We start from the raw sequence: 23,552 nt of genomic DNA, 5'->3' as shown, positions 1-23,552 counted from the left end.
CATCAGTGTACAGATATATCAATGACAGGTAATATCTTACCACGAGTGACTTGTTTTAATCATCTGCATCTCCCGTATTTCTCGCCATTCACTGTTCCACTGTACATTTCTGAGTAGTGAGGAGAGTTAACAGCATCATGTGTTCGGCAGGGAAAAGCATCCGGGGAATTTTAATGCTGACGAATACTTCTCTGAGAGCACAGTTTAATAATTTACCCTATATGAGCATCTCTACTGTAAAATAAAAGAGAAGTATCTATTACATCACTCTGATTTACTGAGATATGTCAGCATATTAGTATATTACTGGTGTTATGAAATGCATATTTATGTCACATATAGAGTCAGTTTTGGACTATCCCATCTGAAGATTTTTATTTTGCATTTTAGGCTTCATATAATACAGAACAGAAAGTGATGCAACATAACCAGGGTTTCATAACTAAAGAGAACTCGCTTTGATTTATATTAATGCTATATTCCCACAATTTGTTTTAAATGTTACAGATTTTCTGCATCATTTCTGTGCCCATTAAGTAAAATAGGTTACTTACATTTTTTCGAAAATATGCAGCCTAAAAAACTCACCGGAAAGTCATCGTGGCAATATAATCTACAGTTTTTTTCTGCATTATCCCACAGAAACTCTTTTAATATTAAGAGGAACTGATCTGTATTACCTGAGAGCAGCACTAAATAGTGTGACAGAGCATGTATGGTGTTCAGGGATAGGTAGGTGGAAGCGCTGGATGTTTGACCCCACTGATCTGATCCTAAGGATAGGTCATCAATTTAGTAGTAGAAAACCCCTTTAAAGAGAATGAGTTAGTCAAATCATGCTGCAGAAACCACAGGCAGCATGAATGAAACTCAGAGAAAACATAGTTTGAAGGTAGAACCGGAGACGATACTGAGATGAGTCAAGTCCATCGCCGCTCCTGGCCAGCTTCTTCTCGCACCGCTCTAGTTGATTTACAGGTCTCCCATTTATGTACATAGAAGGAGACCTGTCAATCACTTGGAGCACTGTGAGGGGAAGCTGGCCATGGATGGAGTCGGACTAATCATGTTTATTCTTATACTCCCTGGACGGCTCTTCAAACTATGCTTTCTCTGGAGCGTTTCAGTGAAAAAAATACCTTGCAATCTTACAGCAAGGCTCTGGCTCATTCTGCCTGTGTTTTGTGCAGCATGAATCAACAGACAGGTTCCCTTTAGATGAGAATAACACATGGATGACAAAGATGTTCAAATGTTGAAAAATGTAATTCTCTTTGTGATTAATAAATCACAGCCAACTCTCTCATCTCAGAAAACACAAGGACTGTAAATACCTGTAAATTCCAATTGTTGGGGTTTTACTCACTTGGGTGCGAGCGACGGGAGGAAAACAGGAAGCATATTTCTTTAAAAGTTCATGTTGGTTTATTGCTTCATAAACCCAGAAGCCAAACAGAAAAGCAGATAGCCTTTAGATCAGGCAAACAAAGTAAATGTCTTTAGCAGGTCTCTGCTCAGCCAGGCTTGTGTGGGCACACAGGCAGGGTAGCTCCAGTATCCTGGCTCGGTCTGGAGACAACCATACACAGGAGGCCTTCTCCCTCCAAACACACAGACCATGTGTCAAACAAGGGCAACTATTTTAAAGGCTGTTAACCACAACCAGAGGTGAGGTATGTGGCTAGCTGAACCCTCCCAACTCTCCTAGCTACGCATAACCTGGTCACAGGTGCACCAAACGATCCTCTTAGTGCTTACGTGAACTAGAGAAAGACTGTAGGTTACATCACAGAGGACAGACATCTCTGTGACACATACCAGTAATGCTTCAAATATTCAAAGTTGTCCCAATGTAAGGTTGTTATCTTTTCTTCTAATTAGTGACTTAATTGGGATTTTATTGAAATGCTAAGAAGTTTTACCTGCAATTCTTTTCAAGGAGCTCCAGTTAAACATAAGAGAATGAATGCTAGGAACCAGCCTTTTATGTAGTGATTCACTCCCTATAGGCTGACTCCCCATTGACACTTATTAATGGATTCATTCATCTCTGTTCATGTGCTAAAATAGTATTTATCAAAATCTTCAATGGAGCATATCAATAATACCTGCAAATGTAACATACATGAAGAATATAATAAATTTTACATGTAGTTTCAAGAAATGTTACAGGTGCTAAGGCTAAGATTAAAATATTATATTTTAATAGAAAAATCTTCATTTGTGATCAACATGGAGAGATTGGAGAAATGCAGAAACAAATATATAGATTACAGTGTACACTTTGCATCACTGTGTTCAGCCGGGGTCGATAGAACAGTGAGACTCTCCAGTCTCCTGTATGTGGAATGGGGTTTCAGCACAAAAATGTAACTCCTCTTTGTGTTCCAGGAGAATTTTAAACATACACATAATAAAGAAACAAGAAGACTTTATGGGAATTCTGATGTACATGTGCATTTTTATCAACTAAAAATATTGTCCACTGCAGATGAGCCCCGTTAATACTTTCGCAAATTCCAACCATTTACTTTTGGGTGAGCTATTTATTTTCCTATTTTTTATCGGGCTCCAGCACATCTTGTTCACCCCATATACCCTAAGGTAAAAACGGATAGTATTACTTATTATTTGTAACCTATTGGCATAATTGCAATAACATTTTTAAAATCAATTCAAAATTATCGATTTATTTTAAGTCATAGCTTGAAGAATATATTGGACATACTGGATTACCAATTTATATTTTACACACCTACCGTATTAATAATGATGCCAGCCTCTTGTGTTCAATGTGTTCCTTCTTAATGCATTGGTCTGTGACTAGGTCTGGATCACTGTGCAATTACATATCAGGTCTCACTCTCACTGTTCCCTGTGTATTCTCATGCACACATTGCTAAAATACAGAATAAATGGCAGGTAACCAAGGAAAAGCAAATGCCCTAAAAATAATTATATGAACAGTAGTGATGAGCGAGCACTAAAATGCTCGGGTACTCGTTGCTCGAGTCGAGCAAATTGAAATACTCGAGTGCTCGACCCGAGCAAGAGCCCAATGTAAGTCTATGGGAAACTAGAGCATTTTTCCGACGGCTCCCCCTGGCGGTCTGCAGAGGGCCTAAAAATTGCCCAAATAGATGGGAACAGTGCTCAAATGACATGGGAACAGCCTGGGGAAGATCCCTGGAAGCAGCTCTGACACCCAGATCACTGCTGTCAAAAATGTTGTCAGAGTATTACGCCACTTTTACAGACTCACAATAAAACATACAAAAGCTAAACAAAAATGGATTTTCCTGGGAAAAATGTTAAGAAACTTCCTTTCAAGGGTAATGACTTGTATATAAAGCAAAATAAATAACCAAAAACAAAAATGCTCCTCCACACCTTGGGCTATGTTCACAAGTAGCATTTTTGATGCATTTTTCACCTTTGCATTGCTTTCAACCGTGACAAATGCATTCACCGGGAAATGTCACTTTAACATCTTACTACCTTATCTGCCCATGTAGTGTGTGAGACATGATCATACACATCCTGTTTCATTTGTGAAGGAGGGACTCTGAAAGTCACAAAGCCTATCTTTATAGGGCCATCAGGCGGCCATTACTATTCTTAAAGGGCCAGCAGACGGCCCTTGCTATTGTTAGAGACCCATTTGTCGGCTATGCCTTGTTGTTCCCATTATTAAAGAGTGGGTCTCCTATACTGTTATTGCGTATGCAATGACTGCAATGGCTGCCAAAATTTGGGAAAAACCCCAATAACAATTTAAAGACACACAGAGTTGGGCCACAGTAATGACATGTTCCCATTAGAAAGGAGCAGGTCTGCTATTCAGTTATAGGCTATGCAGTGAATGCAATGACTGCAAAAATTTGGGAAAAACCCCAACAACAATTTAAAGACACATAGAGGCGGGCCACAGTAATGACATGTTCCTAGAAAGGAGTGGTTTTGCTCTCTAGTTATAGGGTATGCAGTGAGTACAAGGACTGCCAAAATTTGGGAAAAACCCCAATAACAATTTAAAGACACATAGAGGTGAGCCACAGTAATGACATGTTCCCATTAGAAAGGAGTGGATCTGCTATCCAGTTATAGTGTATGAAGTGAGTACAAAGGCTGCCAAAATTTGGGAAAACCCCAATAACAATTTAAAGACACATAGATGTGGGCCTCAGTAACGAGTACGACATGTTCCCATTAGAAAGGAGTGGGTCTCCCATACTGTTCTTGCATATGCAGTAACTGCAAAGGCTGTTAAGGGGCACTCCAATGCCTCTTGCAAGAGACATAGAGGAGAGCCTCATGAAAAAAATGTTCCAATTAGTAGGAAGTGGGTCTCCCATACTGTTTGCCTAAGCAGTGAATGCAACGGCTGCCAAAAATTTGGAGGCAATCCAATGCCCCTTGCAAGAGACATAGATATGGAGATATGGTAGATATGGTGGTGGAGGATGAGTAGGAAGACAAGAGCAAATAGACAAAATAAGGAAGCGAATACCCATGACTGGGTGTGAAGACAGAGGTGCATGAGAATAGAGTTAGACCTCCCAAAAAAAAGACACTGTATTTGAGTTTATGTTGTGCTGCTATCATTCGGTAGTGTTGAGAAGTCTGGCCCTATTCAGCTGTTGTTCATTTTTATAAGTGTCAGCCTGTCAGCATTTTCAGCAGACAGGTGGATGCGCCTATCGGTTATAATTCCACCAGCGGCACTAAAAACCTGCTCTGACAAAACAGTAGCGGCAGGGCAGGCCAGGACCTCCAAGGTGTAGAGAGCCAGTTCGTGCCACGAGTCCAGCTTGGATACCCAATAATCATAAGGCACAGAGGATTCACAGAGGATGTTGGTACGGTTGGCAAGGTACTCCCTCAGCATCTTCCCAAACTTTTCACTCCTTGTGAGAGTACCCTGCGCCTCAGTGCCTGTGCGATGGGAGGGTCTGAGAAAACTGTCCCAGAACTTTGACAGTGTTCCCCTGCCTCTGCTGGATTGGAATTTTTTTAATAATTCCGCAACAAGGATCTTCTGGTACTGCCCCATTTTATTAGGCCTGTCCGGCGCGGGAATAAGAGACAGAAAGTTTTCCTTGTAGTGTGGGTCTAGAAGTGTCACCAACCAGTAATGACTGTCACCCAAAATTTGGACAATGCGAGGGTCACGGGAAAGGCAGTGTAGCATAAACTCAGCCATGTGTGCCAGACTGCTAACAGGCAAGACTTCCGTGTCTTCATCAAGAGGATGACTGACCATGCACTTGTCCTCCTCCTCCCTGTCCTCAGGCCATCCACGCTGAACAGACAGTATGACAGTTGTGCAGGAAGTACCGTCTATAGCGCAGGAAACTAGATCCTATTCTTCCCCCCTCCTCCTCCTCTTTCTCATTGTCACCCAATCCTTGTTGGGATGAGATGTGGCTGGGCTGTGTGGAATCACCCTGTATGATTCCTTGCTCCATCTCATCGTGCTCCACCTGCAATGCATCCTCTTCAATTGTGAGCAGAGAGCATTTCAGAAGACAGAGAAGCGGGATCGTGATGCTAATTATGGCATCATCGCCGCTCACCATCTTGGTAGAGTCCTCAAAGTTTTGGAGGATGGTAAAGATGACTGACATCCATGTCCACTCCTGAGGTCTTATGTGTGGAGTCTGACCTGAATACCGACGGCCTTGTTGATGCTGGTAGTCAACAACTGCCCTCTTCTGCTCACAAATCCTTCCCAACATCTGCAATGTAGAGTTCCACGTGGGGACATCGCACACCAGTCGGTGAGCTGGAAGCTGCAAACATTGCCGAAGCACGGCAAGGGCGGCGGAAGCTGTAGGTGACTTTCTATAATGTGTACACACGCAGAGTACTTTGACAAGCATATCTGGCAGATCTGGGTAGGTTTTGAGAAACCGCTGAAGCACATGGTTAAGCACATAGACCAGGCATGGTACGTGTGTGAGCTCGTCTCGCTAAAGAGCCGCCACCAGGTTCTTGCCATAGTCACACATGAATATGCCTGGCTGTAGGTTTAGCAGTGTCAGCCACAGATCTTCCTGCTCTTTCAGAGCTGTCCACAACTCTTCAGCATTGTGCGGTTTGTCACCTAAGCATATTAGCTTCAGCAGAGTCTGTTGCCGCTTGGCCGAGACAGTGCTGCAGTGCTTCCAGCTTGTGACTATTGTGGTCATTTCGGAGATGGAGGCTGAAGAGAAGGAGAAGGTGCAGGAGCTGTAGAATGTGGGGGTAATCCTGATTGACCCAGGGCCCGCAATTCTCGTGGTTGGGAGGACGTGTTCGGTCCCTAAGTCCGACTGGGTCCCAGCTTCCACTATATTAACCCAGTGTGCCATCAGCGAGATGTACCATCTTTGTCCACAAGCACTTTTTCACGTGTCCATGGTTCCCAGTAACTGTGGTGTTGAGGGCAAGGCTAATGTTCTGGGACACGTGCTTGTGTAATGCGGGGATGGCACATTGGGAGAAATAGCGACAGCTGGGGATCGAGTACCAAGGGACGGCTGCTGCCATCAGGTTGCGGAAAGGCAACATTTTGAGTGCAAGCATTCGCAAAATGTGTGAGTTTAGTAGTGTGGTCTGTGGGACATTGGCTGCGTATTTGAGCATGCACTCCAAGGACTAGGGTAGGGACAACCGAACGCTGCGCTGGGACTAGGACGTGGATGCTGACGTGTAGTTGCGAGTGTGCAACAAGACGTGCAGGGCGGGAGGCATCTTCTCTTGTGCCATGGACAGGGGATTAGCGTGCAAGCACAACAGCGGAACAAGCAGTGGAGACACTGTTTCTGGACGCTGGTGTTCTGCCCACCTTGTCGGGTGCTTTGCTATCATGTGCCTGAGCATGCTGGTGGTGGTCAGGCTGCTTGTTTTGCTACCCCTGCTGATAATTAGTGTTGAGCCACCCCCGTAGTGTTCGAGTTCGGTTCAGTTCGTCGAACACCCGTATGTTCGTCGAACTGTTTGCCGAACTGTTCGTCGAACACCTTCGAACACCGTTAAAACCAATGGCAGGCAAGCAAAAACACATAGAAACACATAGAAAACACCTTCAAAGGTGTCCAAAAGCTGTTCAGAAGACACAACTAACACATGGAAAAGTGACAAGTACATATAGTCATGCGAAAAGAAAAGAGGTGGAGGAGTAAAAGGAGGGGGAGACACAGATATAGGCATGTCATGCCCTTCTAAAACCAAAAATGTGCAAAGCTGACACGGCCAGTCCGTTCCTACCCGTGCGACCTCCGTGTCGCCGGGTTTGTGCGAGAGCCGCGGTGGACCCTGACGGCCAGCCCCCCTCTCCCAATACTGGTGCCTGTCCGCTGGTGGGTCGAGCGAGCCCCCCTGCAGTGGAGGCAGGTCTAATCTTTTTAATTTAAATTGTCTCTCTAATTTGAATGAGTACACTTTAAATCCTTTTACAAGGATCTATTGGAGGGCAAGTCTCATGCCTGCAGCCGCATAATTCCAGCTCCAGTAGTGTCAACTAAACCTGCTGCAGTTAAAAAGCTTTTATAAGGATCGAGCTTGGCGGTCCACCGCAAGGCGTCCTACTGCCAGTCCAAGCCCCTGTGCCTTGGGGTGCCTCCCCGATGCTCTTCACTGAGTATCCCGGGGGCCCGAACCATTTCCTTTGAAAAAATTAAGTGTCCAAACTACAGGTGGTGTAGCTTGCTTAACAGCTGGGATAATCCGCTGACTAGCAGACACTGCTACTAGGCACAAAGTATTTCCAGGGTTAGATGCAGTTAAAAATTTGTAATTAGATACTCTCGATGGATGCTGAGAAAGCATTCCATAGAGTCTCCTGGCACGCCATATATTATCCTCTTAAAAGCTTGGGGTAGGGGTCTAGAGGACCCTTTTATAGCCAAAATCACGGCCCTGTATCGCAATACGTCACCTAGGCTGAAGATAAATGGAACATTTTCATCACCTTTCATAATCACCAATGGGACAAGGCAGGGATGTCCTCTGTCCCCTCTTTTATACATCCTAGTGACGGAGCACCTGCTCTCATCAATTCGCCATAACCTCAATATTAGGTGGATTGAGGTGGGAGGCACCGAGTACAAGTGCTCTGCATTTGCTGATGATGTCCTAGTATATATGACTCAATCACATATATCCATCCCTGCTATTATGGCTGAAATAGATCACTTTGTTACATGGTCAAATTTTAAAATCAATGCAGCGAAGTCTGAGGCCCTCGATGTCTCCCTCCCCAAATCCATACAGGATTCCATCCAGTCCAACTTTCCCTTTGCCTGGCCCTCACAGGGTATCAAATACTTAGGAATTCCTATTCATAGAGACCTCTCCCGTCTATGTTATCTTAATTTTGGGCCCTTTATTGAACAACTCCATACAGACCACGGTTGGCAAGTTAGAACTGTAAGATTCACTACGTGAACCACTGGTGTTTTGTGGAAAAGCACATGTACACTGTGTTCCAAATTATTATGCAAAAAGTGTTTAGGAGTGATAAGGTAAGAATTTTTTGTTTGTCAGTTAAACTCATTGATGGTGATGTGTGTCAGGGCTCTTTATATCACTGTAAGCAATTGCAGACACCTGTGCTAATTAGTTTGGCAGGTGTGTCCAATGAAAGGCAAGACTACTTAAGAAGGCTGTCCCACATTATTAAGCAGCCTACATTTTCAGCCAAAATGGGAAAGAAAAAGGATGTGTCGGCTGCTGAGAAGCAACAAATTGTGGAGTGTTTAGGTCAAGGCATGACTACAATCAACATTGCCAAGACACTTCATCCTGATCATCGCACAATCAAGAAGTATGTAGCTGATTCACAGTACACACGTGTGCGTGCTGATAAGGGAAAATTGAGGACTCATTCCTACAGGCAATTACGTCAGGTTAAAAGAGCAGTGGCAAAAAAGCCTTGTCATAGCAGCAGACAAGTTTTTGAAGCTGCTGGTGCCTCCAAAGTCCCCCGAACAACAAGATGCAGAGTACTTCAGAGGTTTGCAGCTGTGCAAAAGCAATCCTGTCGACCTCCTCTATCCACTGCACACAAGTAGAAACGGCTCCAGTGGGCCAAACAATACATGAAGACTGACTTCAAAACTGTTTTGTTCACCGATGAGTGCTGTGCAACGCTTGATGGTCCAGATGGATGGAGTGGAGGATGGCTGGTTGATGGACACCCCATGCAAACACGGCTACGGCGCCAACAAGGAGGAGGTGGAGTAATGTTTTGGGCTGGAATCATGGGGAGAGAGATTTTCGGCCCCTTTAGGGTCCCTGAAGGGGTAAAGATGAACTCCATAATGTATGTGGAGTTTCTCAAACAGCACTTCCTGCCATGGTTCAAGAAGATGAACCGTGTATTCCACAGCAAGATCATTTTCATGCATGATAATGCACCGTCTCATGCTGCACGTAACACATCTGCATCTCTGGCTGATATGGGCATAAAAGGGGACAAACTTATGGTGTGACCCCCATGCTCCCCTGACCTCAACCCCATTCAGAACCTCTGGAGCATCATCAAAAGGAGTGTCTATGATGGCGGGAGGCAGTTCACATCTAAGCAACAGCTCTGGGAGGGTATTCGGTCCTCATGCAAAACAATTGAAGCAGAAACCATCCAAAACCTGACAAATTCAATGGACGAGAGAGTTCAGAAGTTCCTTTCGAACAAGGGGTCCTATGTGCAAATGTAACATCACCTAGAATAAAGTTTTGAGTTGAAAACTGTTTGATTTAAGTTTCTAATAACCTGCTAATGCTTATAATTTCAAAAATGACCATTTTTTTCTTCTTTATTAAAATGAAAAGGTTGATCAAAGAGTGTGGGCGATCTAAGAGTGTGGCAACCCAGTAGTCAGGATTATTTCGAATTCTGACAATCTGAGGCTCATGTTGCAGGTAGTGCAGCAAGAAGGCACTCATGTGTCTTGCGCATGTAGGAGCCCCAAAATTATTTTCTGGGCTAGATTTAGCTAAAAATTATTATTAATTTGAAAGCTGATGGAGCTTAGTATAGATGGCCTAATATAACCAGTACTGCAAACTGCTACAAGGCCAAAATTATTTTCCAGCCAAGATACAGATAAACATGATTAGTAATTTTAAATCTGGTGTAGTTTAGTATAGATGGCCTAATAGAATCAGTACTGCACACTGCTACAAGGCTCAAATTATTTTCCAGCCAAGATACAGATAAACATGATTAGTAATTTGAAAGCTTAAAACGGTTGGTGAGGTGATTTTAACAAATCATCAAGCTTTTACTCGCCCCAGGATGACACAGGGGTAGAAAAGTCATTTCGGATCCATGATTTGTTCATCTTTATGAACGTGAGTTTGTCTAAAAATTCAGTGGAGAGCCGCGTGCGCTTATCTGTCAGCAGACCACCAGCAGCGCTGAACACACGTTCAGACAGAACGCTGGCTGCGGGGCATGACAAGATCTCGAAGGCGTAAGTGGCGAGCTCCGGCCATTTATCCAGATTGGAAACCCAAAAAGAGCAAGGGTCCAGTGACACAGTCATGGCTTCAATGTTTACTTGGAGATACTCCTGTACCATCGTCTCTAGGCGTTGACTATGTGTTAGACTTCTTGTCTTCTGTGGCCTTGCAAAGGATGGGCTAAAAAAGTTGTGAAATGATTCCGCAAAATTGATGTTACCTGCAGATACTCTGTTTCTGTTACGTTTTGAGTGCTGAACACTCGACGGTCCCATGGTTAGCAAGTTGTAACTGTGAGATTCACTACGTGCACCACTAGTGTTTTGGGGAAAAGCACATGTAAGATTCTGCAACAGTCTCTGCTGATACTCCTGCATGCGTGCATCTCTTTCTATGGCAGGAATTATTTCTGCAAATTTACTTTTGTACCGGGGATCTAACAGTGTGGCAACCCAGTAGTCAGGATTATTTCTAATTCTGACAATTCGAGGGACATGTTGCAGGTAGTGCAGCAAGAAGGCAATCATATGTCTTGCGCATCCAGGAGCACCAAGTCCCTGTTGTGTTGGTGGCGAGGTAACAATCATGCTTCCTTCCTCTGCCCTCTCCCCCCAACCTCGCACAACAGAAATGTGATCAAGGTCTCCCTCATCTGATGAGTCATCCATCAGTTCGTCCTCCACTTCTTTCTGGGCTCCTGCACCTTCCTCACTAGTTTGGCTGCTACCATGCGCCCTGGTAAAACCATCTCCCCCACCCTCACATGCCTGCCGCCTTGGTGCTGCCGACCGTCTGGACCTTGCAGATGTTAGCCCTTCCGCATACAACTCCTCCTCCTCTACTTCCTCCACCTCCTCTTGTGCCACCACCTGACTCCGAATTCTGTTTAACATGTGCTCCAGCATGTAAATCACCGGAATAGTCATGCTGATAATAGCATCGTCAGCACTAAACATCTTCGTCGCCATTTCAAAACTGTGCAGAAGAGTGCATAGGTCCCTGATCTGAGACCACTCCTGCAGAGTGATTTGCCCCACCTCTGGATCTCGTTGGCCCAGGCTATACGTCACAACATATTGCACCAGGGCTTGTCGGTGCTGCCACAGTCGCTGCAACATGTGCAGAGTTGAATTCCACCGGGTAGGTACATCGCATTTTAGCCAGTGAAGTGGCAGGCCCAACGACTTCTGTAGAGATGTAAGTCGCTGAGCTGCGGGATGCGAACGAAGGAAGTGAGCACACAGCGACCGTGCCCTTTGCAGAAGGCCATCTAGTCCGGAATAGTAGGCTAAAGATTGCTGGACAACCAGGTTCAACACGTTAGCCATACAAGGCACGTGTGTGACATTACCCCGGCGAAGGGCCGCACCGAGGTTTGCAGCATTGTCGCACACGGCCTTCCCCTGTTTCAGGTCCAGTGGAGACAACCATTCATGAAACTGGTTCTCCAGAGCTGACCACAACTCCTCAGCTGTGTGACTCACATTTCCCAGACATTTCAAAGTAAAAACTGCCTGATGACATTGAGCCCTGCTGCCAGCATAGTAAGGAGGTGTGCAGGATCCCTTCTGTGCAGTTAGAAACCTTGTGGCATGACCAGACAGGCTTTGGGTGCAGGTGGAGGACTGAGAGGAGGTTGAGGAGGCAGAAGTAGTGGAGGAACTTCGAGATAAAGAGAATTGACACACAACTCGTGGGGATGGCAGACTTGGACAGCAGCCCCTTGTCCTGCTGTCACCATAGTTACCCAGTGCCAAGTCAGCGACATGTAACGCCCCTGTCCATGCCTACTCGTCCAAGTGTCTGTGGTGAAATGCACCCTGTCACACACAGAGTTTTTCAAAGAAGCGGTGATGTTGGGTGCGATATGCTGGTAGAGAACAGGCACACCTTTCTTTGAGAAGTAGTGCCGACTGGGCATCTGGTACTGGGGCACTGCGACGGACATAAGGTCTCAAAAATCCTCTGTGTCCACCAGGCGGAAAGGCAGCATTTCTGTAGCCAAGAGCTTGCAGATGGTGAAATTCAACCTCTTAGCTTTCTCATGGCTAGGAGGAAATGGTCTTTTACTTGTCGACATCTGAGGAACCGAGGGCTGGCTGATGTGCTTAGACGGGGTTGAGAAGGGTGTCCCCGGCAAACTGCCGGTCTGTGAGGAAGATGCAGGCGGACATGTTAGGTTGCCTTGATCCAAAGGTGGTGCTATCGATGTCGGACAGCGCTGAACACCAGCTGGTGTTTCCACCTCCAAAGAAAATGATGACCTGCCAATCACGTTGGCTGTTGCGGGTAAAGAGGTGGCAGGTCTGCGTCCCAAAACAGGTGTGACTGCTGTCCTCCCAGTCACAGAGGATGAAGAGACCGCGGATGCACAAGATATGGCAGACGGTGGTTGGCCCGGCCGGCTAGGCCGCATTGTAGCATAGTGAGCTTCCCACTGCAACTTATGCTTCATATCCATGTGCCGGTTCATGCATGAAGTACTCAAACTATGTATTTTTTGGCCTCTACTTAGCTTTTGCTGACAAATGTTGCAGATAACACGAGTTGGGTCATCTTTATCGATCTGAAAAAATGCCCAAGCTATGCAAGGCTTAGCACCCATGCGACCTGAAGAGCCACCACAACTTGTGGTCAGAGGTAGAGTTGTGTTTGAGGATGCAGTTGTTGACGTGCTTCCAGTACTATGTCTCTGTCCAGGAAGGCGCAACCTGACCTTGTCGTCACTAGCATCCTCCTCCACCTCCTCTGCTGACCTCATCTCTTGGCTGACTGTGGGTTGACAGTAAGTGGGATCTCCAACCTCGTAATCATCACCCTGTGTGTTATCACACCCGTCGTACTCAGAGCCAACCTCTCCCTGCCCTGACAAAAAACTAAAGTTGTATCTCCAATCAGGTATTTGAGTCTCATCATCGTCTTCCTCATTGTCTCCACCAACAGGAGTTACAGTTTGGGAACGAGGGTCTACATTATGGTCAGAACCTTCTGCGTCTGGTCCTGGATCCGACTCATAAAGATTCTGGGCATCAGTGCAGATCATTTCCTCGTCTGGATTCACAGAAGCTCTGGAGCTGACCTCTGATTCCCAGGCTATAGTATGAGTAAACAGCTCTGCAGACTCAACCATCTGTTCTACCCCATACTCAGATGGGCAGCTGGAGACTTGGGAGCTGTGAGGAAGCAAGTACAATTGGGGTGACACCTCTGAGGACTGGAGTATTTGTGATGTTGAAGTTGAGGTGGAGGAGAGCCCACTTAAAGGAGCACTTGATATCCGTTGAAGCACCTGCTGTTTTTGTGCCTCATCTGGAATTTGTAGCGATTGGCATGGCCGTAAGAAAGGGATCTTATCACATTGTCCGCTAAAAGAAGTGGACATCTTAGTTTGTCTGGAAGATGGTCTTTCTTCTGCAGATGTTACTGTTGCTTTAACACCTACCCCACGGACACAACCTTTTTTTCCCTTCCCAACACGCCTAGTCCCCTTTCCACCAGCAGCAGGCCTTTTTCCACTCATTTTGGTGGTTAACTAATTGACAACTCTGGAGTTGTTTGCACAAAAAACAATGGATGGGAACTGAGCAGAGCTGAGTGGCCAAACTGTGGTATTAGCCCAAAAGTATTGGCTGGGTTAGATGCAGAAAAAAATTTGATTGAATTTGCAACCTGGTGGAGGTTAGTATAGATGGACTAATAGAACAAGTCCCACACACTGCTACAAGCCGAAATATTTTTTCAGAGCTAGATGCAGAAAAAAATTAGATTGAATTTGTAACCTGATGGAGGTCAGTATAGATGGACTAATAGAACAAGTCCCACACACTGCTACAAGACGAAATATTTTTTCAGAGCTACATGCAGAAAAAAATTAGATTGAATTTGCAACCTGTTGAGGGTTAGTATAGATGGACTAATAGAACAAGTCCCACACACTGCTACAAGCCGAAATATTTTTTCAGAGCTAGATGCAGAAAAAAATTAGATTGAATTTGCAACCTGGTGGAGGTTAGTATAGATGGACTAATAGAACAAGCCCCACACATTGCTACAAGCTGAAATATTTTTTCAGAGCTAGATGCAGAAAAAAATTAGATTGAATTTGTAACCTGGTGGAGGTTAGTATAGATGGACTAATAGAACAAGTCCCACACACTGCTACAAGCCGAAATATTTTTCAGAGCTAGATGCAGAAAAAAATTAGATTGAATTTGCAACCTGGTGGAGGTTAGTATAGGTGGACTAATAGAACAAGTCCCACACATTGCTACAAGCTGAAATATTTTTTCAGAGCTAGATGCAGAAAAAAATTAGATTGAATTTGCAACCTGGTGGAGGTTAGTATAGATGGACTAATAGAACAAGTCCCACACAGTGCTACAAGCCAAAATATTTTTTCAGAGCTAGATGCAGAAAAAAATTAGATTGAATTTGCAACTTGGTGGAGGTTAGTATAGATGGACTAATAGAACAAGTCCCACACACTGCTACATGCTGAAATATTTTTTCAGATCTAGATGCAGAAAAAAATTAGATTGAATTTGCAACCTGGTGGAGGTTAGTATAGATGGACTAATAGAACAAGTCCCACACATTGCTACAAGCCGAAATATTTTTTCAGAGCTACATGCAGAAAAAAATTAGATTGAGTTTGCAACCTGGTGGAGGTTAGTATAGATGAACTAATAGAATGATGCTATGCCCAAAAGGTTTTACTTTACTAGGTGCAGTAAAAAAATTGTATTCTATACACAGGTGGTGTAGCTTGCAACACAGATAGGCTACTTCACTGACTAACACACACTGCAATAGGCCAAAAAGGATTTGCTTTGCTAGATTTAGCCAAATGCTGTGAAAAAAAACTTGCACAGCACTGGCACAGACCTGCCTGTCAAAAAGTCATAGGAAATGATGTAACTTAGTCCTGAAAAGGACTGCAATTACAATTAGTCTTTACTCCCAACCTATCTATTTAAGAGCACAGACCTGCCTGATAAAAGTCATAGGAAATGATGTAACCTAGTCCTTAAAAGGACTGCTATCACAACTATTCCCTACTCCCAAGCTATCTGTAGATTTGTGCGAAAATTGGCTTGGAAATTAACAAAGCATAGCGCACACAGCAACAGCGGTGCCGTCTAACAGGCAGCTGCAGCAGTGAGAAAATGGTGGCGATGGGGAAAATGGCTGGGTCTTATAGGGCAAGGACATGTGACATACACTGCCAAGGACAAATTCCCTTGCTTGTGTGAAAAAAAGCAGTTCGCTCCGTGTGTGCGCTGCTGATAGGCTGACAGATTGCACCTCCCCACTGTAAATGCGGGAAAGAGAAAAAAAAATGGAGATCTTCTTTATTTCTGCAGAGATCCATCCCCTGCCCCTCCCCCCGCCCCGCTGTACACTCAAACTGTGTATTAACATTAATTTTCAGCATTACTGAGAAAAAATCCAGGTATGATTTTGGTGCACGAACAGTTATCGAACATAACCTCGAACAGCCGAATTTTTTTCAAATCGTTCGGGTTCGCCGAACGGCTCGAACACCGCCCAAAACAGCTCGAGTTTGAGATTGGAGTTCGAGTCGAACACTGCTCATCTCTGTTGAAGATGTCCTGGCAGATGGTGCAAATGGCTTTTTAGGGGTTATTTACAGAGTCTTTAAAAAAGAACCAGACTCGGAAAGACCTATCAGTTGTACTAGCAACTTCTGTTGTGTTAGAGTTCCGGGGAACGGTTGCCCACCTTGTGTCTGTGGCCACCACACTGCTTGTCCCTGCCTGTTGTGGTGATTTGACTCCCTCTCCCTGTGTGCTGCTGTCCTCGCTTTTCATGTCACCATGCCAGGTTGGGTCAGTGACTTCATCTTCCACCACATCGTTTTCCACTTTCACCCTGGTCCTCCTCCTGACTTTCTGGCAATTGTCTCATCATCATCCACCTCTTGTGACAGTAATTGCACTTTCCCACTGTTGCCTTCATGTGACTCTGGCTGCTCAAATATTTGAGCATCGCTACATGCGATCTCCTCTTGCCCCGCTTGACGTTAGCCGGGCGAGAGGCCAGGAGAATCTATAAATGGAAAAGTGAACAGCTCTTCGGAGTGTCCAAGTGTGGAATCAGTTGTCTCCGAGCACTCGGCATGGTGGGAGGAAGGAGGATCAGGGTGAGGAATATGCGGTCCAGACTCACGACTACTGAGATTTTACCATGTGGAAGACAGGGTGGAATGGTGGCAAAGTGACTGGAAGCATTATATGCTATCCAATCAATAACCTTTTGACACTGGGTTCAATAGTGATGTTCTGCAATCCCCTAGTAATTGGGACAGGAAGGTCGGGCGACTAGATGTGTTTGTTGTGCCACAATTTGAGATTGCCCACGGCCTCGGCCTCTGCATACACCATCACCATCACATCCTCTTCCCCGTCCCTTGCCACGTGCCTTGCCCATTTTAAATGGAGGACAATATTTCCCACGGTCGCTACAAATGGCTGGATTGTACTGCAGTTATATGTGATACGTCTGACAGGCGCCCACAGTTTTAAAGAGCGGGCTTGTAGTTTCCTGTTATTCACAGTGACCACGTGTGAATAGCTTCACTGGCACGCTGCTGCCAAACTGTAAATGGAGGACAATATTTTCCACATTTACTACAAATTTCTGGATTTTTATCGCTGTAATATGGGATCACGTCTGATGATCTGGAGTACCCATATCTAACTATTACACCACAAAGTCTGTCCCTCACACAGCAGCACCTCTCCCTACTCTACCTGTCTGAAGGTTAGACTGTGACGAGCCTAGCGTCACCGGGTCTTATATAGACCTGATGATGCTATGCGGCCAGCCAATCATTTTAATGCCACAATCAACATGGCTATGGCATTACAGTGCATGGCAAGCAATCCCTGCATGTTCGTTGGCTCTCTAAAGAGCAACAAACATAATTAATTTGCATTTTATTGCATGAAATAAGTATTTCATACTATACAAAAACAGAACTTAATGTTTGGTACAGAAACCTTTGTTTGCAATTACAGAGGTCAGACGTTTCCTGTAGTTCTTGACGAAGTTTGCACACACTGCAGCAGGGATTTAGCCTACTCCTCCATACAAATCTTCTCCAGATCTTTTAGGTCTCGGGGCTGTCTCTGGGCAACATTGAGTTTCAGTTCCCTCCAAAGTTTTTCTATTGGGTTCAGGTCTGGAGACTGGCTATGCCACTCCAGGACATTTAAATGTTTCTTACAGAGCCACTCCTTAGATGCCCCGGTTGAGTGTTTTGGTCATTGTCATGCTGGAAGACCTAGCCATGACTCATCTTTAGTGCTCTTACTGAGGGAAGGAGGTTGTTGGTCAAAATATCGCTATACATGACCCCATCCATCCTCCCTTCAGTACAGTGCAGTCATCCTGTCCCCTTTGCAGAAAAAGACCCCCAAAGTATAATGTTTCCTACACCATGCTTCTCGTTTGGGATGGTGTTCTTGGAGTTGTACTCATCCTTCTTCTTCCTTCAAACATGACAAGTGGAGTTGATACCAAAAAGTTCTACTTTGTTCTCATCTGACCACATGATCATCTCCCATACCTCCTCTGGATCATCCATCATAAGGGGTACACGTGGTGTTCGATGCATGCACGTGTCCTCTTCAGCAAAGTGTCCTATTCGACAAGTGTCTCTGACAGTCCTTTCAATGGCAACTGTCTAACGTCCATCCATCTCTTCTATCTTCACACAGGTATAAATCACTGCTTGCTGTATTTATGTCATTTGCTGAACTCTCATCTTGAAACAATTTTATGGTATAACATCTCTGCTTGCTGTATCTATGTCATCTGCTGCATACTCATCTTAAAACAATTTTATGGTATAACATCTCTGCTTGCTGTATTTCTGCTATGTTGTCTGTTGCATTTTGTTCAATATTTGCTGATATGTGTCTGACCCTCCATCATTGTAGACTTCATCTGATCTTGAAAGGTGTTATACTGTGTCAGGCATAGTGTGTTAGGCCTGTGTCTTTGATCAGCTGTTCACTACCTGGTGTGTTGACAAGTTGTTAATTTATCCACAAGCAGCTCCCACAATCCCTCTCTCCTGATGCTATAGTCCTCCCTATAAATCTAGATGCATCAAAAGAGGTGCATGTGGTGTGGGGTGCATGCACGTGTCCTCTTCAGCAAAGTGTCCTATTCGACAAGTGTCTCTGACAGTCATTTCAATGGCAGTTATTCAGGGCAGGAGTCAGGTAACCCACACTTTGTACTCTCTTCTATGTACTTTCATTTTGCATCCATATTCCTGGGTGCATTTGTCATCCACATTCATCGCCCCATCCCCCCTCCATCACCACTCATCCACATCTGCCCCTCCCTCCTTCCCTCTCCCATGTACAGCTCCCATGCTCTTTTCAATTTCCTGAAAAATCTCACTCCATATTATCCAAAGGTATTGCACAATAAACCCTGTCACAAATCCAAAAACTATTTGCTTTTTCTCTTTTTACTGCTACTACTTATTTCAGAGGATATCTCTCCTAACCATGGTCCACCCTCCACCACCTCCACCAACCTCAACCCCTCCCCCACCTCACATTGAAACCCTGCTAAACTTATTAACATCAGTTGTACTCTTTTATCTCCCACTTTTAATTGTGCACTGTGGAATCCACGGTCTGTATGCAACAAGCTTCCTTTCCTGCACAACTACTTTCTGACCAACTCTCTCAACCTGCTGACCCTCACTGAAACCTGGGTTCAGGATTCTGAGACTGTCTCCCCTGCCGCTATTTCTCATGACGGCTTGCATTTTTCCCATTCCCCCGAGACCTGTGAACAGAGTTGGTGGTGGAGTCGGCTTACTCCTCTCTCCACAATGCTCTTTCTAGGTCATCCCCCCAGTTTAGTGATGAGCGAGCATGCTCATTACTCGAGATTTACGAGCATGCTCGGGTGTTTTCTGAGTGTCTTCAGCGTGCTCTGGTGTTATGTTTGAGTCACTCTTTGCACATGATTTGCGACTGTTGAGAGCTTTAATACATGTGAGGAATGTCTGTTTCTTAGGCATTCCTCACATGTATTAAAGAGGTATTCCCATCTCCAAGATCCTATCCCAATATGTAGTAGGTGTAATAATAATAATATTAGCAAATACCTACAATTAGAAATGTAGTATAGTATTTTTGATTCGCTATGCCACTTACCTCATGTGCAGACAATACAGAACCTTAGGTATCCATGGTTATGACCACTAGCTGCTAGATAACTGTCACTTTACCAGTGGACGTAACCATGGATACCTAAGGTCCTGCAATGCCTGCACATGAGGAAAGAGACATAGCGAATCAAAAAAACTAGACTACATTTCTAATTGTAGGTATTTGATATTATTATTATTACTCCTACTACATATTGAGATAGGATCAAGGAGATGGGAATACCCCTTTAAAGCTGTCAAACAGTTGCAAATCATGCACATGGAGTGACTCAAACATAACACCCGAGCATGCTCGCCGAAAGAGTTAACAGAACATACTCGCTCATCACTACCCCAGTTCCATCACTCTCATTCCCTTCTTTTGAGGACCACATAATCAGTCTCTTCCATCTCCTCTCCCTCAGAGTAGTGGTCGTATACCATCCCCCAGGCTCTTGACCATTTTTCTGCTTGGCTGCTGCACTTCATGTCCTCAGATTTACCAACCCTTATCCTCGGAGACTTCAACATCCCCATAAACAGCTCCGCCTCCCCATCAACATCCCAGCTTCTATCTTTAACCATTTCTCTTGTCCCCTCACAGCTTTCAACCTCTGAGACACACAAAGATGGAAACACCCTTGATCTGGTCTTTGTCCGGCTTTGTTCAATCCCCTACCTAGATAACTCCCCTCTTCCCCTCTCTGATCATAACATTCTCTCCTTCACGCTCACAAATCCTCGCCCACCCCAGTGCACTTCTACCTATCACACATTCAGAAATCTACAAGCCATTAACCCTCATACACTTACAGACTCCCTTCACTCATCATTGTCCCCAATCTCCTCTTTTTCCTGTCCTGATCTGGTTGTAAATCACTACAATGACACTCTAAGAAGCAACCTGGACAAAGTAGCGCCCCTAACCCTCAGAAACTCTAAACAGAGAGTAAAACTGGGTCACACCGCAAACCTGATTTCTCCAGCGATGCTCTAGGAGTGCCGAATGCCTATGGAGGAAAACTCGCACACTAGAAAATTTTATCCACTATAAATTTATGTTAAAAACCTTTAACTCTGCCCTTCACCTCAACAGTCCTACTTCACCACACTGATCTCCTCACTATCCAACAACCCAAAAAAACTCTTCGACACCTTTCACTCCCTCCTCAGTCCTAAAGCCCAGGCTCCTATCACAGACATCTGTGCTGAGGATCTGGCCTCCTACTTCACAGTCAAAATAGAGAACATACGTCAGGAAATCAGCTCCCAGCCACCAAGTGCCGTGACTCTCATCTCTCCCCACATCTCCTCTGGATCACTCTCCACATTAGACCCAGTCGCAGAAGAAGAAGTCTCCAGGCTCCTCTCTTCTTCTCATCCTACTACATGTACCACTGACCCCATTACCTCACACCTACTCCAGTTAGAGATGAGTGAATATTTCAATATTCGATTCAGATTATGTTCGTCGAATTTGCAATATTCGCTGATTTATTCGTCGAATGATCATCAAATGTTACCGAATGCCATAGGATTCAATGGGGGGACAAAAAAAACGCGTACACAACACCTTAAAAACACATCAAATTAGGGGTAGACACCTGGAAAGTATTCAATTGACCAACTATCATTGCTATTACAGCGACATTTATTTAGTGGCGCTTTACATGTCAAAATGGATCATCGACTGGTTCAAGAGGAGAGAGGACCCTGCCCGCGAGGGCACATAAACAATCTACAAGGGATGGGTGAGGATACAGTAGGTCAGCGTACAGCTAGTTGTGCAGCAGTATGCTGGAGCGAGGCTTACCGCAGATTGTATGCTTGTCACAAGAAGTGGGTCTTCAGCTTCGTTTTAAAGGTGTCCACGGTAGGCGACAGTCTGATGGGGTACAGCATTATCACAGTAAGGGAGATGCACGGGACAAATCTGTCGAGAGCCTAAATCACTTTAAGCTTCCAGGAGCTCACAACTGAGCAGATTAACCCTTGAACAGATTAATATGAAGGCAAAAGGCATCTTCTTAATGACTGCAGGAGTAAGAGGAATCAGAAGTTGCAGTCTTCTGGCTCCTCTCTGTCACGGTAAACCCGTGACAGCTTGCAAGCTTTAACACAATGTTCACAAGATAGACAGCAGCGGTGGTCAGTCTCCTGGACAACAAGCTAACTCCTTTGTAATGATAGAGGACAACATCTGCAAGTAGTTTGTATGTTCTCCCTGTGTTTGCGGGGGTTTCCTTCAGGTTCTCCGGTTACTTCCTCAGTAAAAAAGCAGCCATACAGGAGTGTTCACTGTTCAAAACATTAGGGCCTGACACCACCATTTCCGTGGCCAACAGATTGGAGATGGTGGAGTTCCACCTCTTAGCTTTGTCATGGAAGGAAACAATTTTTTACGTGACCACAAATGCGGGCCTGAGGGCTGTCTGCGGTGCTGAGAGAGGGTGAAGTACGGTGAAACAGACAAACTGCTGGACTGTGAGTGAGGTGCAGGCGCAGATGTTGTGGTGGATTGAGAAGCGTGTGGTGTGCTCGGTGAAACAAACACAGCAGGCATGTCCGCTTCCATTACAGCTGATGGGCTCTCACTCAGCCTGCCTGGAGCAGATAGAGAAGCAGAGGTTCTGCAGTCGGTGACCTGTGTGGCGCCCCTGCGGGTTCAGTCTCCACAGAGGTACTGCATCTCACCCAGAGGTGTGGTACCCCACTCTCAGATAAGGAGGGAGTGCTACCCGGGACCCACACACCCGCATCCAACACACTCCACTTCAGTAGGGAAGGTCGAGATTGCTCCTAAGGGAGAGCACAGTCCCTGGTCCCTAGCTGGAGGGTAGAACCATGTATTGGGTGTGGGTGGAGGAAGTAGATCAGGGGAGCACAGTCAGGAAGAGTATAAGAAGGAGGGGAACCATCTAGAGCAGGGGTCTCAAACTCGGCTGGGTATATGGGCCGCACATGGAAAAAATTTGAATTTGGGGGGCCGCATTCTTTGTTCAATGTGACATTTTTAGTGATACCATTTTTTTTTTGTATACACCTTTTGAACATTTTTTCCGTGTTTATTTTTTTATGGCTTGGGTCGTTATGGATGTGGCGATAATAAACGTGCACTTTTTTGTGTTTACTTTAGTTTACATATAAAACAGCATTTTTAGTGCCCAATATTTTTTCATGCTTTATTTTTATTTTTTTGATTTTTACAATTTTGTTTCCCCCAATTGGCCACATTCAGTAATATTGTCTTACAATTAGCATCATATAGTAATAATGGCAAACATCTTGTAGTAATGTCCCCATCTTGTACTAATGTGCCCCATCCAGGTCCCCATCCTGTGGCTTTGTGCCCCATCCAGGTCTCCATCTTGTGGCTATGTGCCCCATCCAGGTCCCCATCTTGTGGCTATGTGCCCCATCCAGGTCCCCATCTTGTGGCTATGTGCCCCATCCAGGTCCCCATCTTGTTGCTATGTGCCCCATCCAGGTCCCCATCTTGTGGCTATGTGCCCCATCCAGGTCCCCATCTTGTGGCTATGTGCCCCATCCAGGTCCCCATCTTGTTGCTATGTGCCCCATCCAGGTCCCCATCTTGTGGCTATGTGCCCCATCCAGGTCCCCATCTTGTGGCTCTGTGCCCCATCCAGGTCCCCATCTTGTGGCTATGTGCCCCATCCAGGTCCCCATCCTGTGGCTATGTGCCCCATCCAGGACCCCATCCTGTGGCTATGTTCCCCATCCAGGTCCCCATCCTGTGGCTATGTGCCCCATCCAGGACCCCATCCTGTGGCTATGTTCCCCATCCAGGTCCCCATCTTGTGGCTCTGTGCCCCATCCAGGTCCCCATCTTGTGGCTATGTGCCCCATCCAGGTCCCCATCTTGTGGCTATGTGCCCCATCCAGG

This window comes from Phyllobates terribilis, unplaced genomic scaffold, assembly GCF_046119375.1.
Source record: "Phyllobates terribilis strain yellow unplaced genomic scaffold, ASM4611937v1 Scaffold_3__8_contigs__length_932513732, whole genome shotgun sequence".
Taxonomy (NCBI): Eukaryota; Metazoa; Chordata; class Amphibia; order Anura; family Dendrobatidae; genus Phyllobates; species Phyllobates terribilis.
The sequence above is the reverse complement of the archived record's forward strand: the minus strand, read 5'-3'. Positions refer to the sequence as shown.